The following is a 10,729-nucleotide window of genomic DNA, read 5'->3' on the forward strand; positions in this document are numbered from 1 at the left end:
CCTTCTTCATGAAGTTACTCATAAGGCTACTTTCTTCTGCTTCTTCCAATTTTTGGTGTTCAGGTCTAGATGTTGGAGGGGGGGTAGGTTCTGGTGATGCTGTATTGCTCTTCATTTTGTTGTATGTACTTCTGCCTTGACGTCTGCCCATCTCCTCGTGGTTCCTTCTTGGTCTTATCAGTGTACTTGTTTCAGAAATAGCTGACAGATTCAGGAAGTCTCTCTCTCTTGTCCAAAAGGGAGTTCTCTTGTCCAACTCTCTGGTCCAGAAGGGAAGTCGGGGGCAGGATGGGAGCTGGGGTCCAGTCTCTAAGTCTCAGGAAGTGGCTGGGGTCTTGGGCAGATGGGCGTGGGGGCAGGGCGCGGAGATTGCAGGGGCTGCGGGGGGGGGGCTTGGAAAAGGGGATCCCTCCCGGTGGGGCTAGAAGGGGACCCGCCTGGTGGCCAGAGCCTGAGGCCAAGTTGGGCAGGTCTTCCTGGAGTGGCTGGTGCCCAGGTATGGGGTCTGGGTTGGACCTGGATACTCACCTCTGGTCCAGAAGGGAAGTCGGGGGCAGGATGGGAGCTGGGGGCCGGTCTCTAAGTCTCAGGAAGTAGCTGGGGTCTTGGGCAGATGGGCGTGGGGGCAGGGCACGGAGATTGCAGGGGCTGCCGGGGGGCTTGGAGAAGGGGATCCCTCCCGGTGGGGCTAGAAGGGGACCCGCCTGGTGGCCAGAGCCTGTGGCCAAGTTGAACAGGTCTTCCCGGAGTGGCTGGTGCCCAGGGATGGGGTCCGGGTTGGACCCGGATACTCACCTCTGGTCCAGAAGGGAAGTCGGGGGCAGGATGGGAGCTGAGGGCTGGTCTCTAAGTCTCAGGAAGTGGCTGGGGTCTCAGGCAGATGGGCGTGGGGGCAGAGCACAGGGATTGCAGGGGCTGCCGGGGGGCTTGGAGAAGGGGATCCCTCCCGGTGGGGCTAGAAGGGGACCCGCCTGGTGGCCAGAGTCTGAGGCCAAGTTGGGCAGGTCTTCCCGGAGTAGCTGGTGCCCAGCTTGTGATAGTATTTTTAAAAAGAGTTCTGGATTTTTAGAGTAGTTATGAATAAAATATATGATGTCTAGAACTTGCCACAAACAATCCTGCTTGTCTCCTGCTGTTAGCTCTGCTTTCCAGAGCAGAGAGAAGGGAAAAGGAGGAAGGGTATGCACCTTAAGAGCATGACAGGGAATTTACATATAGCAGTTTTGCTCATTCTGTAGACCAGAATCATGCCGCCACTAGTGTCAGGGGAGGTTGGTAGAGCAGCCTAGTAGAGCAGCTATCCATTTCAGTTAGAATGTTTTTACTATCCAGAAAGGGGAGGGTAGACGTTGAGGGACCCTAAACAGGTCCTTCCATGAATTCTTAAGTGTTTTCTACAGACTGAGCCTGTTTCTTGCCTTTTCCTCTCCTGCTGTTTTGTGCCCTGTTTCCTGTCCCCTTCTTCCTGCCTTGTCAATGACTTGGTTCACAGCTCATCCAGTCCTGGGAGTTGTCCTCTCATTGACTGTTCCTGTACTCTACTCATTCCGCGACTGTCTCCCCATCCACAATAACTTCATAGGCCTGGCTTACGTCATCTGTAGTACAGCTGTGGCCATTGTAAGCCTCATCTTCCTCTCCTTGAAGAAGGCTTTATTGCCTCACACAGTAGACTGCTTTACCTATCTTAAAGCACAGTTGTGGAGATCCTGCCAGAGCCATGGAGAAGAAGGGTAAAGAACCGAGTAGTGGAAGCAATGGGAGTGTGGAGGAGGTGTGGTGTATTGAAAGGCCCAGCATGTGGTCACACTGCTCTCTCTCTCTCTCTCTCTCTCTCTCTCTCTCTCTCTCTCTCTCTCTCTCTCCCTCTCCCTCTCCCTCTCCCTCTCCCTCTCCCTCTCCCTCTCCCTCTCCCTCTCCCTCTCCCTCTCTCCATTCTTCTGTTTTATCCTCCTCCTCCCTTCCACCCCCTCCTTGAGATAGGGTATGGATGCTGTGAAACTTACTATGTAGCTCCATTTGATCCTTAACTTGGGGTCTTCTTGCCGGTAGCCTCTCCAACCTGAAGACGCAATCTCTCTGATAAGAACCTTAACTAACAGGGGCCTGAGAGGTAGTTCATCAGTTGAGAGCACTATTTGCTCTTCCAGAAGTCCCTGGTTCAATTCCCAGTACCCATATGGCAGCTTGCACCTGTCTGTAACTCCAGTTCCAGGGCTTCTAACACCCTCACACAGACATACATGCAGACAAAACACCAATGAACATAAAATAAAAATAAATTATATATATATACCTTAACTAAGCAACTGTTTTATTGGTAGAAGAAGGATAAGAAGAGAACAGCTGAAACAGTAGCTTAGACACACAACTCTGTGCCCTTTTCACATGCTCAAGGTTAAAGGGAAATTGTGGTTTCTTACATTCCATGTTCTGGCAGCAGTCAGAGCTAGTGATTAGAAAAGGCCCCACCAGGAAGCTGGAGAGTTGGCTTGGAGGTTTGGAGCACTTGCTGTTACTATAAAGGCCCATAGTTCAGTTACCAGTAGCTTACAACCACGGGCAGCTCCAGCTCCAGGCATGCACACACACATACATATGCACACATAGGAAAATAAAACAGGAAGAACAAAAGGTCCTGCCAGCAATCACTGGCAATGGTGGGGAAAATGTGCGTTTATAGATGTGTGTGTTTACCAGACTGACTATGGAGTAATTATTCCATAACTAATTCTGATTATGTAATGAAATGTATTTTGCCTTGATAAAGGAATTTTGTGTATTATGATCGAGATGAGCAGGTAGGCTTTCTGAAGACAGTCTGTAGCAGGAATCTTAAAAGTTCTTATTGATAAAGGCAAACCCAAGGCCAGTTATTGGGGTGAATGCTGGAAGGTCAGAGAAGCAGAACAAGCCACAGCTACCTCACCTCATCAGTTTCTCAGCTGATCCTGTTTCCTCAGACTGGAAGCCTCTGTGTCCTCATGCAAATGGATCTCGGCTGAACTGCTTCTAGAAGCCTAAAAGCTGAATCAGCTAAAAGCTTCTAGTTTCTGGTCTTCATGCCTTATATACCTTTCTGCTTTCTACCATCACTCCCTGGGATTAAAGGTTCACTTTCTGGGATTAAAGGCATGAGTCATCATGCTTGGCTGTATCCTTGAACACACAGAGATCCAGGTAGATCTCTGCCTCTGGAATGCTAGGATTAAAGGCATGTGCTACCACTGCCTATCCTCTATCTTTAATATTGTGGCTGTTCTGTTCTCTGACCCCAGATAAGTTTATTAGCATGCACAATATTTCGGGGAACACGATACCACCACAAGGGTCCACTCTCTGCTTCTCCTCTTTACAACATTAGAGACGTCTCTATCATAATCCTTCACTTGTGTGTCTGTGTGCCTATGTGTGAGCACATACCTTCCAATACCATGTTGGGTACATGGTGATTTGGAAAGCCCAAAAATGCTCCATACTGAAACTTCTCAGTTCAAAGTAGTTTTAAAAAATTTCAGATAAACCTTACACTGATTTTTAACAAAAATAAGATGTGGCATTTATAAAAATAAAGGAAAGCAGAGGATGAGGGCAAAGGATTAACCAGAGATAGGGAACAGAGGTTTGAGGTGTGTCTTCATGTCTCTTTATTTATCTTGGGGGACTATGTGCAGAGCCCAAATATCACTGACCTGAGATTGCCTGGGTAAGGCAGGCCTGACCCCTCATACCCCTGTGTGGCTGAAATAAATGCTCCCAAGGAAGCATACACCATCATAGTACAGTTTCTTGAGGCATCATTAGCCATGTCAACTCTGACAGTGGATCATCTTGTATGTTGTAGATAATTCAGTCATGATAATATCAGTGGATAATATCATAACTCCTAACTATACAGAATATGGGCTGAAGAACCTTCTAGATGCATTATCCAGATGTAAATGAAAACTGATAAGATTGAGACTTCTCCTTCTTGTCAGAAAAGAAATGTTTGCACCTGCATTTGGAGAAGAGAAAATGGACTTGTCAGGAGAGGCTGTAAGAAGACATGTGGCATCCCAGATGCTAACAAGGCTAGTTAGGACACTGGTCAGAAAGTACCTCAGTGCCAGGAGGGCTCTTCTGCCTGACTCCACTCCATCACAGGTCTCAGGACTTTCAGAATGGGGAGGTAGCACAGCATTCCCTGGGAACAGTTCCTTTGTTGTGGTTGTATAGGTTTTTTCACAGAGATCTAAGGTTGGCTGTGAGCTGTGCTGATGTAGAAACTGGAATAACATACTTATTTCTGAGGACCCAGAAGGACTTAAGAACTTGCAGATGAAATGTGAGGGGCTTGAGGGAGAGGGAATGGGTGAGGAGCAAAGAGTCCATTCTCTGTTGGGAGAGATTATTTAGAGCCATGAAAGCCTACTATGATTGTATATGTGTTTATATCCTACAGAAGCCAGGTGTGATGGCTATTCTTGGTTGTCAACTTGACTGCATATGGAATGAACTAAAACTCCAAAATGGAGGAGAACAGATGTGAGGGATTTTTTGCTTAATTTGAAGTGGAAAGATCCACTTCTAACCTGCATCTTTGGGGTGTGAAGACACACCTCTAATCCAGACCTTTGAGTTTAGAAGACATGGCTTTAATCCAGATCTTTTGAGATAAGAGGACCTAGCTCTGGGCCATGTCTTCTGCTGGAAGCCTATATAAGGACATGGAAGAAGGAGGATTTTGCTCTTTGCCTGCTTGTTCTTGCCTTGCTAACAAGTCCATTACTTTCATTGGTATTAGAGCCTATTTCCTTAGGATTCCAATATATATGGAAGATCAACTGAGACATCCAGCCTCATGAACTGAATAATTACTGGATTCTTTGAACTTCTGTAGATAGGCAACCATTATTGGATTAACTGGACCACAGCCTATATATCATTTTCATAAATACCCTATGTGTGTATGTATGTATGTATGTATGTATGTATGTATGTATGTATGTACCTACCTACCTAGAAATTCATTCTTTTAAGTTATGATACTGTAAAGAACTCTAACTAATACAGATCTAGAGTAACAGAACTATAAGGATGGATCTTGTAAGTATCTGGAATATGCTGTCCAATTTGCCAACATTTACAGTTGCCTGAGATTCTCCAGTTACTGAAGCCTCTCTTTACAGCTCAGAGAGTACTGAAAAACCATGGTGTGAGCTATTTTACAAACCTAAGAAAATAAATACATTTGCTTATCTTCGTTCACCAATTGTGAATGACAAAGAATTTGATGATTCTGCATATAAAACTTTTGACAATTTGTGGGAAAATTATGATGCTGGTTGGTTGATCCTAGCATCTCTGGATAAATTAACTAAGGAAAAGAATGAGCTCTGTGATAAAATTAATTAACTTTTACCATCTCAGAATATAGTAAAGGACAACAAAAGAACCTAGTGATGAAATTGACAGGACCCAGATGCCTAGAAACAGTCTAAATGTTTCTAAGTATACCCTGGAAGATAATCATCTCTCTAGCAGCCATAAGCTCAAGTTGTGGAAAGTCAAACCAAAACTGTTGTTATAAGGTTGGCTGAATTACAGCAAAAATTCAAGTCCCAGTCTCAGAGAGTGTTGGGAGTTAAAGGAAGGGCATTAATTGGTGAAGAATGGAATCCTGTAATGTGGGATGGGGATGTGTGGGAAGTCCCTATTGAAGCCGAGAACATTGAACCCTCAGGTTCTCAAGGGTTTATCTCACCTGAGGAAGTAGTTGCTTCCTCCCCAGCAGAAGAGGTTCTCTCCCAACCCCACCCCCTGAAATATTGCCTTTTGCACCTTTGACTGAGGAAATTAATCCTTCTTTCTCTACTAAACCAGCAGTGATTTTATCTGAAGGAGATGACGGGCAAGGCAATACTGATGTCCCTCAGTTGCCTCTAGACCTATATCCAGGCTTTAGGTAAACAAACTCCTAGGCTTTAGGCAAAATAAGCTCCTAGAGGAGAGGTAGAGAGTGTAGTCCATGAGGAGGTGTGCTACACTGCTAAAGAACTTAATGCATTTGCTGGTTCATTCAAGCAGAAGTCCGGGGAATATGTGTGGGAATGGATTTTAAGGTGTAAAACAATGGTGGCAGGAACATAATCCTGCTGGCTGAGTTTATTGATATGGGCCCACTAAGTGGAGATATTAGGTTTAATATGGAAGTTCACGCAGTTTAAAAAAAGGTGTCAAAGGTCTGAATAGTTGGCTGAAGCATTTGTCAAAAGATGGTCTACTGAAAGGTAGTTGGAGATGCTTGATATCCCTTGGCTTAGTGTTGATGAAGGGATTTTAGGGCTCAGTGAAATCTCAGTGCTAGAGTGGGTATGGTGTATAAAACCTAATCTTTCACAATGGGAAGGCACAAAAGACATGCCCTTCACTAATCCTATAAAACATAAAACTGAAAGGGGCACCAGCATACTTGAAGATCTTTATTGTCACTCTTTTGCTTATCCTAGTCCTTAGCATTGGAGATGCTGGAGCTCAATTTGATTAATTACACATAATGGGTTATAATTAGGCCCCAACATAGCAGGGCCCAGGTGGTATCACTGAATCACCAAAAAGCAAGGTGATTGTAGTTAACATAGTGGGCAGTATAGACAAAACAGTGTCCATAATGGCATGACCAATAATGGTCAGCACAGGCAAAATGAATTTTATGGTGGCATGACTCATATGGACCTGTGGTACTAGCTAATCCATCATATTATCTCCATGTACAAAGTAGATAAGAAGCCTACTGAATTTTTTTTTATCTGTATGAGCAGAAAAATCCTCAGACTAATGGGGAAAAAGGCTACATTGGATTGAAACAAAATAAAATTCCACCTCATGAACCAATTTCCATACTTGAGCCAGTCTGCAAACACAGAATGAAAGGATGGCCAGGTTACTCTGAGGAAGGACTTTGATAAAATACCTAAGAGTTTTACTATTAGGCTTTCTCCAGTCCTTCCCCACAGGGTACTACAGCATTTTCCAAGGGTAACTGTGCACTTGTGGCGGAGGGGGGGGGGGCGGGGCAATCACAATTTCCAGAGTATGTTGGATACTGCTTCTGAGTTGCTGCTGATTCTGGGAGGTCCCAAGAAACATTGTGGCCCTCCAGTTAAAGCAGGGGCTTATGGAGGTCAGGTGATTAATGGAGTTTTGTCTGAAGTACGACTCACAGTAGGTCCAGTGGATTCCTGAACTCATCCTGTGGTTATTTTCCCAGTCTCAAAATGTATATCTATCAATAGATATACTTAGAAGTTGGCAGGATTCTCACATTGGTTCCCTGCCCTGTGAAGTGAGGGCTATTTTTAATTGAAAAGGTCAAATGGAAACCTTTAGAGTTATGTCTGCCAAAGAAAAAAGTGAATCAAAAACTGTATTTCTTCCCTGGAGGAACTGCAGCAACTGTTGCCACCATCAAGAACTTGAAAGATGCGTCAGTGGTGTTTCCCACCATACCTCCCTTTAACTCTCCAATTGGGCCAGTGTAGAAGACAGATGGATCATGGAGAATGACACTTAACTATTGAAAACTCATTCAAGTAGTGACTCTGACTGCAGCTGCTGTACCAGATGGGGTGTCCTTACTTGAGCATATTAACACATCTCTCAGTAAATGATGTACAGCTTTTGATCTAGTAAATCCCCTTTTCTTGGTACCTGTCCATAAGTACCACCAGAAACAGTTTGCTTTCAGGTGGAAAGGTGAGCAATACCTTTACAGATTTACCTCTCCAGCCCCGTATCCTAAGTTAGTTAGAAGAGATCTTGGTCGTCTGTCTCTTCCACAGAATATTTCGTTGTTCTACTATATGGATGATATTATGTTGATTGGATCAACATAATAAGTAAGTAGGGTATAGCATTCACTTGGGACTCATTGGTAGCACCTATGCACATCAGTGGATGGGGAATAAATCTAAGCAAAATTCAAGGACCTTCTGCCTCAGGGAAATTCTTAGGAGTCCAGTGGTATGGGGCATGCAAAGAAATTTCTCCTAACATGAAGGATAAGTTACTTCACCTGGCCACTCCCACCACTAAGAAAGAAGCACAGTCTTTAGTGGGCCTATTTGGATTCTGGAGACAGCACATTCCTGGCTTGGGTGTGTTACTCCAGTCTATATACCAAGTAACTCGGAAAACTGCTAGTTCTGTGTGGGGCCTGGAACAGGAGACTCTGCAATAGGGCCAGGCTGCTGTGTAGGCTGCTCTCTGGCCTTATGATCCAGGAGACCTGATGGTACTCGGGATGTCAGTCACAGACAGGAATGCTGTATGGAGCCTCTGGTAGGACTCTATAGGTGAATCCCAGAGGAGATATTTGGGGTTTTGGAGCAAGGCTCTACTATCATCTGCAGACAGCTCTTCTCCATTGGAAAGACAGCTCTTGTTCTGCTATTGGGCTGTAGTGGGAACTGAACATTTGACAATGGGCCACCAAGTTATCAAAAGACCCGAGCTATCCACCATGACCTGGGTGTTATCTGACTCACCAAATCATGATGCACAGCAACGATATATTTTCAAATGGAAGTGCTGTACAATGGGCCAATTGAGCAGATCCTGAAGGCACAAGAAAGTTACATGAAGAAGGTATCCAAATGCCTATGTTTTTGTTTCCCATTACAATACTACCAAGCATGCAACTATAGCCTCTTGGAGTGTGCCCCATGATCAGTTCACTAAGGAAGAAAAGAATAGGGTCTAGTTTACTGATGGTTCTGTGCATTAAACACGCAACACCAAATGGACCACTGCAGCATTACAACCCTGGGACAACCCTGAAAGATAACAGTGAAGGGAAATCTTCACAGTGGGCAAAACTTCAGGCAGTGCACATGGTCATACATTTTGCTTGGAAGGAGAAGTAGCCAGATGTGTGATTGTTTACTGATTCATGGGCTGCAGCCAATGTATTGGTTGGATAGTCATTGGCTTAGCTAGAGCATGATTGAAAAATTGGTGAGAAAGACATCTGGTGTCTTAGAGTTTCTATTGCTGTGAAAAGACACCATTACCACATCAACTCTTATAAAGGAAAATGTTTAATTGGGGCTAGCTTGCAGTTCTGAAGTTTAGTCCATTATCATCATGATAGGAAGCACGAAGGCACACAGGCAGGCATGGTGCTAGAGAAGTAGCTGAGAGTTCTATATCCAGATCAGCAGGCAGCGGTAAGAGAGAGGGACACCGGGTCTGGATTGGGTTTTTGAAACCCCAAGGCCTGCTCCCCAGTGACACACTTCCTCCAACAAGATCACACCTACCCCAACAAGGCCACACCTCCTAATAGTGCCATTCCCTATGTGCCTAGGGGGGTAATTTTCATTAAAACCACTACATTCCACTCCCTGCTACTCATAGGCTTGTAGACATATCATAACACAAAAAGACATTCAGTCTGACTTCAAAAGTCCTTATATTTGGGGACTGGAGAGATGGCTCAGTGGTTGAGAACACTGACTGCTCTTCCAGAAGACCTGGGTTCAATTCCCAGCACCCATGTGGCTGCTCACACCTGTCTGTAACTCCAGTTCTAGGGAACCTGACACTCTTGTACAGACATACATGCAGTCAAAACACCAATTAGCATAAAATTAAAAATTTTTTAAAAAGTCCTCATAGTCTATCATAGTATCACCACTATTAAAAGTCCAAAGTTCAAAGTTTCTTCTGAGATCCATCCAAACTCATAACTAGTTACCTGTAAAAATCAAAATAAAAAAGCAGATCACATACTTCTAAAATACAGTGACATTCTAAAAGGGAGGAAAGGGAGCATAGTGAGAAAATACTAGACCAAAGCAAGACTGAAAACCAGCAGGGAAAACTCCAAACTCTGCATCTCCATGTCTGATGTCAAAATGCTGTTCAGATTCCTAACTCCTTTCAGCTTGTTGACTGCAATACACTTCTTTCTCTTGGGCTGGTTCCATTCCTTGTTAGCAGCTTTCTTTGGCAGGTATCCCACGACTCTGGCATCTCCAACATCTTGGGGTCTCCAATGCAATCCAGGCTTCACCTTCACAGCTTCACGGAATGGCCTCTCTAGGCCTCCATGCAGAGACACTCCTGACACATGCCTAGCCTTAGTCACTATCTTTAGTCATGGAGGGAGATTTCATAACTCTTTTCCTGTATCCCTGACTCTAAAGCCAAAACCATGTGGCCAAAGCTGCCAAGTTCTGCTGCTTTCTGGGGACAAAACACGACCCCTTCAATCAAATACATTTTCATCAGCTTTCGTTTTTTGATGGCTTCCTTTACTCCCTAACCTTGCCTGTCCTTGAACTCTGTAGACCAGGCTGGCCTTGAACTTTGAAATTCACCTGTCTCTACCTGAGTGCTGGGATTAAAGGCAGTCACCACCTCACTTGAACCTAAACTTTTCTTTACTTTGTTTCTACAAGTTGGAATCTTAGCTGGATGGGGTCTTGCCCTTGAGGTCCCATTTAACACCTGGTTTTCTTTAATCTGTCTATCTCCTTGAACACAGGACTTAGTTCCTTTACACTCCCTGGTGTCCTTTTTATCCTCAGCTTGCTCCTTTTCATTATAAATCTGCCTAAGTGTGGCCACTAATAACCACACAACCCAGTCAATAGGAGGCGGTCTGGAAATCTCCTCTGGCAAACTGTTAATCCATAACTCTTCATTTTAGCCTTGGGTAGATTTCCTGGATAAGGGCATAAAG

The sequence above is a fragment of the Peromyscus maniculatus genome, chromosome 6 (assembly GCF_049852395.1).
Source record: "Peromyscus maniculatus bairdii isolate BWxNUB_F1_BW_parent chromosome 6, HU_Pman_BW_mat_3.1, whole genome shotgun sequence".
NCBI lineage: Eukaryota > Metazoa > Chordata > Mammalia > Rodentia > Cricetidae > Peromyscus > Peromyscus maniculatus.